Below are 8546 nucleotides of genomic sequence, written 5' to 3'. Positions count from 1 at the left end.
AGGCCAACATGGTGGTCTACGCTATGAGCCGCAAGGCAGCGGGTTCCCCGATGGGGAGTGTTTGTTTGAGGATGACGGTGAACTCTCCATTGTTGGATGTGATCAAGGAAGCCCAGGTCGAGGGGTGAAGAAGGAAAATTGGAAGATTGAGTGGATTCGGGAGCAGTACCCTTTGTTTGTTAAGGATAGCTGAGGTCTCTTGACTCAGTGTGGGCAGGTGTGGGTATTAGTGATTGGAGGTGTGAGGCATAAGATATTAAAGGAGGCGCACAAGTCCAAGTTCTCTATACATCCAAGGGCTACAAAAATGTATAGGGACTTGAGACTGAGTTATTGGTGGCCCTACATGAAGCAGGAGATCTCCTGGTTTGTGGAGCAGTGCTTGACCTGCAGGAAGGTCAAGGCTAAGCATCAGCAGCCTCATGGAAAGGTTCAGCCGCTACCCATTCCCATGTGGAAGTGGGAAGAGATCACTATGGACTTCATCATGAAGTTACCAAGGATGGCAAGGGGTGTGGATGCCATATGGGTGATCGTGGATAGATTGACGAAGAGTGGCCACTTAATTTCGATCTCTGAGGGTATATCTGTTGAGAAGTTGGCAAATATCTATGTGGGAGAGGTGGTAGCTAGGCACGGAGTGCCAATATCGATAGTCTTTGACCGAGATGTTCGGTTTACATCCAGGTTTTAGAAGAAGTTTCATGAGGAATTGGGCAATCAGCTGCATTTTAGTACAACATACCACACCCAGACAAATGGGCAGAGTGAGAGAACGATTCAGACACTAGAAGACATGCAGCGAGCATGTGTGTTGGATTTTAGGGGAAGTTGGGATATGCACCTCCCACTAGCATAATTTTCGTACAATAACAACTATCATGGCAGTATCGACCGAGCTCCATTTGAGATGTTGTATGGTAGGAGATGTAAGACTCTGGTTTGCTTGGACGAAGTTGGGCACTGGGTCATGGGGAGCACTAAGGTAGTGCTCAAGACTACCGAGCTGATGCAGTAGGTGCGTGACCGGCTACGGGCCGCATAGAGCCGTCAGAAGAGTTATACGGATCGATAGTGATCGAATCTTGAGTTCCAAGTAGGGGATTTCATATTGTTAAAGGTATCATCATGGAAAGGGATTATCAGGTTTCGAAAGAAGGACAAGTTAGGGCCCCGATATATTGGGCCGTTCAGGATTTCGGCCTGGGTGGGCAAGGTGGTGTATCGCATGGATTTGCCGAATGAGCTTAGCCAGGTTCACAACACCTTTCATGTGTCGCAGCTTCGGAAGTGTATCACTGACGAAGTCGCGGTTGTCTCGTTGGACGACGTTCAGGTGGATGAAAGCCTGAACTATATCGAGAAGCCGGTTGTGATTCTTGATAAGAAGACCAAGGTTCTTCGGAATAAGGAAGTAAGGCTGGTAAAGGTGCAATGGCAACATTGAAGGGGCACCGAATGGACATGCGAGCTGGAACATGAGATGCGAGAGCACCACCTAGATTTGTTTGGGTCAGCAAACTTCGATGAACAAGTCTAGTTCAAGTCAATGGAGACTTGTAACACTTGTTCCAAGTATTATCTGATTTATTTAATTTTAGGGTTTTGGTCGTGGACTCGGTGAGTTAGAGGATCAACTCATCAAGTATAAGTAAGTTCGGACGCGGGATCGAGACCTACTCGACGATTCGGAAGGCCCCGACTCGGCGAGTAGGAGCTGTAAAGAGAAACCCTAACTTTCAAGGGTTTGTACCCTATTTAAATGATAGATGGCTCATTTGTGGCCTCCTTTAGCAACCTACTACCCCGATAAGAGTGTTTTCAACCGTAAACCCTCTTTTGGTGAGAGAAAGAGCCTTTGTGAGAATTTTTGGAGGATTTGTTGAGGTTGAAGGAGAAGGAAATAGGACAGGAGCAGTAGATCCATCATCCACAACATATTGGCCATCATTCTAAGGTAAAAAGTCGTGACGTTGACCCCTAGTTGTTTAGATCTCCTTTCTTGGAAGTGAATGACCATTTTTGGGAAAAATGCAGTCAAGCTTGAATCTAGACTTATGGTCCCAGATCTTGACCTCTTTAGGTCCCTAATGGCACAAAATTGCTCCCTTTATGAAGTTCAGCCCCTTTCCATGCACAAGAACCTTGTTTGAAGTCTAGTTTTGGAGTTTTAGCATTGGAGGACCATGCATGCACATAAAGTATGCAACTTTACGTGGTATCTTCACTAGGAGAAGTTGGATATGAAGTTTAGGGCCTTAGATCCCTCTGGAAAGGCCAAAATTTGGGATGATCGAAGGAACTTTTCGAGTCCCTTGGCTGACTTGACGAGTCGAGTAGGGTTTACTCCTTTTCAGACAGGAGCTTGCGGTTGAGAGTTTGCGGCCGCGAACATTAGGGAACTCGACAAGCCACTCAAGTGACTCGGCGAGTTGATGAGTTATGCAAGGACTCGATGAGTGCCCGACTATACTCGACGAGTTGAGGTCAACATGGACTGTTGACCTTGACCGTGGACCTTGACTTTGACCAGGGTTGACCTTAGGGTATTTATGGGATTGTGTTAAGTTAATCACTTGATTATTATAGGCAGTTGAGAACGAGCAGCGTGTGGGATATATCTTACTTCAGCTTATCAATTCAGCATTCTAGAGGTGAGTCTTCTCACCATACACATGGGTCTAAGGCACCAAGGCCGACACATTATGTGATTATGGTATATGTGTTAGTAAAGACCATGTGGGGTAGCCCATGGCACAGAGGTGTAAGACCTTGAGGGAGCCCACGTTATGCTTATAGGTTTATGTATATGCATGTAGGATGTTAGTTATTTTTGTGATTTGATATGCTATGTGATTATGTGTTATTGCATGGAAGACCTTGGGGGAGCCCGTGGCAATTGGATGTAAGACCATATGGGGTAGCCTATGATATTCCCAGGTAAAGACCATGTGGGGTAGCCCATGACACGTTTGATGTAAGACCATGTGGGGTAGCCCATATCATTCCCAGGTAAAGACTATGTAGGGTAGCCCATGACACGAAGATGTAAGACCCTAGGGGGAGCCCACAACATCCTTACAGGTTTATGTATGCATGACTTATGTGATATATATAAAGCTTCATAGCTAATATGTATGTGTTATGTGGTTTGTGTGTACGGTATGCTCTGGGAAACTCACTAAGCATTAGCTTACAGGTTGTGGTTTTGTTTCAAGTACATCGTTTCCCAAGGGCAATGGCAAGGCATAATGGCGTGTTGTGCACTCTCATATAGACGTTTTATGGGACACTCTGATGTTTGAAATAATATTATTATGGATTTTAATTTGAAAACAATTGTAATGAGATTTCATGGTTTATGGAAAAGTGTTTTTACTATTTAAAAACGAAAATTTTTACCCTTGGATTTTGGATCGTTACAGTTAACTTAAAAAACTCTTAGTTACTTATATTTATGAACACGTCGATATAAATTTGAGTTTTTATTATTTATTTATTTATTTATTTTTTTAATATTTCGATGATCTTTTTGTACGTTTTGGTGCTTATTTTATATGAGTTTGTTCACATATAATAGATAAATGTATATGTAAAAAAAACATAAAAAAATAGTTACGTAAAAAAAGTTACATTGAAACGTAAATAGACTGAAATATAATAAATATTTAAAAACTAACGAGCAAGAATACGTAGGAATGTACATAAAATTAAGCACAAAAAAAAAAAAAAAACATCGAAACGTAAACAAACTTGAATATAATATATTTTTTAAAATTAATAAGCAAAAGTTATTATATGTGATCCGACTCATACATGGGAAATGTACACAAACTTAAACACAAAAACGAAAAAAAACTACATCGGAACATAGACAAACTCTAATTTAAACCGACAACTTTATAAAAAAAAAACCATGTAATTAAAAAAAAAATAACAAAAGAAAGTTTTAAATTAAGGTTGAAAGGTTGATCACATTGAATTATACCGACAAATATATAAAAATAAATACGTAAAAATCGTTTTTTTAGATTAACCAATCAAATTATATATATTATAGGGTTAAACACGAAAATTTTAAAAATAAAAACGTGAAAATAATATTTTTCAAAGTTCAAAGTGAACGTTTTAAAATGATATTTTAAAATGTAAAAAGATGTAAATAAGACAAACTCATAAGCATAAAATATAGAAAAAATTATATAAATGTGGACTATGGTTTAGCAGTAATCACAAACTCACTCTCTGCTAGTTGAAAAACCAAAACACTCTTATACTAACGGATGAACAGTAACCATATCAACAAAAAAAATCGTTAATGCAAGTTTTGGAAACCACATGGATGATGTTCATCAAAAAAAAAAAAATAATAACATAATCTAAAGTTGTGACTTTTGATAAACATAGTTTTTATAATTTTGATCATTAATGCACCATCAAATATTTTTAAACAAAAAACTACTTACTTTTTAAACATTTTTGCAATTTTATCTAATATTTAACTAATAATTAAAAAAAAAAAAAAAAAAAAAAAAAAAAAAAAAAAGAACGATACCTACTAACACTAGCAAACAGACAATGGAAACGCAAGTTGTTGACCTACAACTAGTCAACTCTCCTGTCTCTTTTAACTACAAGTTGTATCGAATCTTCTTGGAAAAACAAACCCCAAATCAAAGCCCAATCAAACTAAAAGATGGGAGGCTGTTGTTGCTCTGAAGATGAAGAAACAGACATCAAGGGGATTCTACTCATGCTAGTAATTGTTCTTGTGCTAATGTCTGTCTGCCTTCCCCAGCCACGCCAGCGCACCTACTATGTATATCGTTGCTAGGTAGTTGATCATCTTATGCCAGGATTCAAGTTTGGTCAAAACTTTCGTACAGTTGCTTGACTTAGTACATGAAGATGATCAATCATTGTATCCATGTGGTTATGAACTTATGATTCTTTGGCTTTTCTGCTTATGTAATTTTTCTTCATATACCGAATAAAATACTTTTTGCATAGTGATCATTTTCTTAAGTAATTAGTATGCATTCATATCTTTATTGTTGAATCGCATTTGCAGTTTATTTCTTTTCATCTATATCTACAACACACCCAATCAGCCCACTTGTTATCCTAAAACCTACCCAACCAAATATCATGATTTGGAGTTCTTGATTCAATTTCCAGCCTGGTCCTTTAATAATATAAATATGATGCGGAAGCAATATCTGTCAAAGAATGTCCCACCCAGCATTTCATTCCCTACAAAGTTGCTTCGTTTATTCCTTGAAGATTGTGAAATGAAAGGGTGAAGCAGGTGAAGTGATGGATCAAAACATGTGATTTTCCATTGTTCAGAATTGTCCGAGTCTAGTTAATTAGGTTAAATTGCTAGATTTTTCTCTATAATTTTTTTTTGAAATTAATTATAAAATTACACGAAAACAAATGCTCCATATGTTTTATAAAAGAGATGAGAGTGGCTCCCACTGGATTTTACTAATAATCCCTATGATTTTCAAACATTGCACTATAAATACTTATTGCTAACATTGTTAAAAATAAAGATTAAATATTTAGGAAACGACACCAGTAAACTCCCATAAAAGCATCCTCACCACCGCCATCCCTTCTTTCATGATCGACGTGCCCCACCACCTTTACGTCCATTGAAATCGACAAGCCCTTCCATTCTCCACCCTTATCCCACCCCCTTCTTCACTTTACCCACCACATCATGGGGATGGTGTTATATACGTACCATCCAACGCCCCCGTCCTAATTGTAAACCATCTAACCTTTCACCTCTCCGTCTCCTTGATGGATATGAAATCTAAGTCACCAATTCTGGAAAGTCATGTTGACCAAAGCCATGCCTCACCTAGCTTCTTGTTGTTTGTACTTTATATGGTTGTAAATTGTAAGGTAAAGATTTGATTACATGTATAAATTTTATAGTTTGATTGATTGAGAGGGTTAAACCTCATATAAATAAGGATAGAAATGGGGCATGGTGTAACCTAAAACCTAAACTCTAAAGATCTTGAGCCTAAATCCTAAATGCTAACATATTAACAACATGATGGTAGAATGTGCATTACTAGATATAGATTCTGATAATCTGTGATAGCTTAATCAAGCATCTTATTCTCTTCATGAATGAAGACATTATGTTGTTATGACAATTAAGAACATATGTGGCTGCATTTTAAATTTTTCCTAAGGTTCTTGTTGAGATGCAGGCTCCTACACCTGTATGGATCAGGTTGGGTTTCTTGGTGTAGGGGAATTAGGGTGGGGGCTTTCTTGTAGGTTCCTAAATTTTCTTATAAAATTCTTGTTAGGTTGTTTTTTTAACCGAGATAATTTTATTGAAGCAACTAACGAGATACTAGCAGTGAATTAAGAGAAGAATTACAACAATATTTACAACACTCCTCTAAAATAAGTTCTTGTTTATCAACAACCTAGAATTGGGGAAATGACACAAGTGCCCTACGAATTTTCTAGGGTTTACCCATTGAGTCCTTAAATTTTTTGTCAGGATTTACGTGTAGCACTCGGTTCCTGGTATGTATTTCATTCAAGTACTTTTCGCAATTTGGATTGAGACTCGGCGAGTTGATGGCCCAACTCGTCGAGTAGTAGTGGTTTGGACCCGGGGGTTAAGTGACGGACTCATCGAGTCGGGGGCAACACTCGACAAGTAGACTCTGGCTGGGCAAAACCCTAATCGGAGGGTTTGCACCATATTTAAACAACCTTATACAACCTCCATCACCCCTTTATGCTCCTAGAACACTCCATACAGAACCCTAATCATGTTATGAAGATCTAAAGGCCTTTTAGGTGATTCTTGGTGGTTTGTGGTGGCAAGAAGGAAGGAAAAGCTTGAGGGACCAAGAAGTTGGCCACAAGAGTCAAGCTTGTGCATCATCTACAATTCTTGGAAGGTATAAAGTCGACACCTTGCTCCTTCTTGTATTAGATCCCTTTTTGGGGGATACTTAGGGCTTTTATAAGCCATTCTTGGTGACCAACCATGAATGCAACTATGGTGGGGGTTAAGGCTTCAGATCCAGGCTCATTAAGGTGTTAGAAGGCAGAAAGGGACTGCCTTTACACCCATGGAAAGCCCCATGCAACTCAAGAGCTTCTTTTAGGGCCTTTTAGCTCATAGTCCCATGCATGCATGTAAAGTTTGTAACTTTACGTGCTAGATCGATCTTAGGAGCCTAAATCTATCATTTGGACAAGTGTTGTACACCAGTAATCGAGAAATGAGACTTGGACATTATCGACTCGGCGAGTCGTTCTTGTGACTCGGCGAGTCCATGGCTTGACTCCCCTTTTCTGTTAGAGTTCAAAGGAACCCAATGAGTGATAGAATGGCCTTTGAGGGGTCCGGGGAAGCGACTCAACGAATTGGACTTAGCCATAGACCTGGAGTTCATAGGACTCGACGAGTGCATGAGTAGACTCGGCGAGTCCAAGGCAATCTCCCAGCAATTGAAGATGAACTCGACGAGTTGTTCATACAACTCGGTGGGTCAAGGTCAGGACTTATTCAACAGTTGAAGATGAACTCGGCGAGTCGGATGAAGGATCATTTGAGGTTCATAAAGAAGGAGAACTCGTCGAGTCATTGCTAAACTCGACGAGTAGAAGCGTGGATGAGGGAAGTTGAAAGGATAGGGAATCGACGAGTTGGCGGCCCAACTCGGTGAGTTAGGTCAACTGAAAGTTGACTTTGACTTCGACTTTGACATGGTCAGGGGTAAAACATTCATTTTACCCTAAGAGTAGTTATCAATGTCTGACTAAGTGTTTATGAGAATTATAGCCAGAGAACCACCATAGCAGCAGTGAGACATCTGTAGATCAGCTTTTTAGCAGTCAACCTTACGAGGTGAGTTACCTTCCAGTAGCGGTGGGTCTACGACCACAATGTTGGCCCACCAGTAGGGGTTGTATGTTAGACGATTATCTTTGTGATATTCATCTAGGTTGGCTACTACCTATTATGTTACATGTTGGCATGATATGTTATAAGTGATAATAGTAGAGTTCGGTTGTTAGGACCGAAGGGTAGGTCAGGCGCCCCAGATATGTCTAACAATATGATTTGATATGTTTATATGCTGGCATGATATGATATATGTGATATTCGTAGTCGGAGGGGTAATAGTCCCTAAGTTCGGTTGTTAGGACCGAAGTACAGTTCGGACACCCTAGATATGCCTGATAGTATGTTTATGTTATGATATATGTGATAGTAGCAATAGGGGGTGAAATAATCCCCGAGGATTGGGTTGTTAGGACCAACGGGTAGGTTAGCACCCCAGAATGGTCGTATCGGGTAGGTCGGGCACCCCAGAATTGCCCGACAATATGTATGCTATGTGATTGTATGATATGTGGTACGATGGGGGAACTCACTAAGCTTTGTGCTTATAGTTTTCAGTTTTGTTTCAGGTACCTCTTCAGTGAAGGGGAAGGAGCCGGCACGGTAGCTGCACATCATACACACATTGGATTCCGCACTATGAGATGTC

This window comes from Lactuca saligna, chromosome 6 (genome assembly GCF_052625555.1).
Source record: "Lactuca saligna cultivar CGN05327 chromosome 6, ASM5262555v1, whole genome shotgun sequence".
In the NCBI taxonomy this organism is placed as follows: Eukaryota; Viridiplantae; Streptophyta; class Magnoliopsida; order Asterales; family Asteraceae; genus Lactuca; species Lactuca saligna.
The sequence above is the reverse complement of the archived record's forward strand: the minus strand, read 5'-3'. Positions refer to the sequence as shown.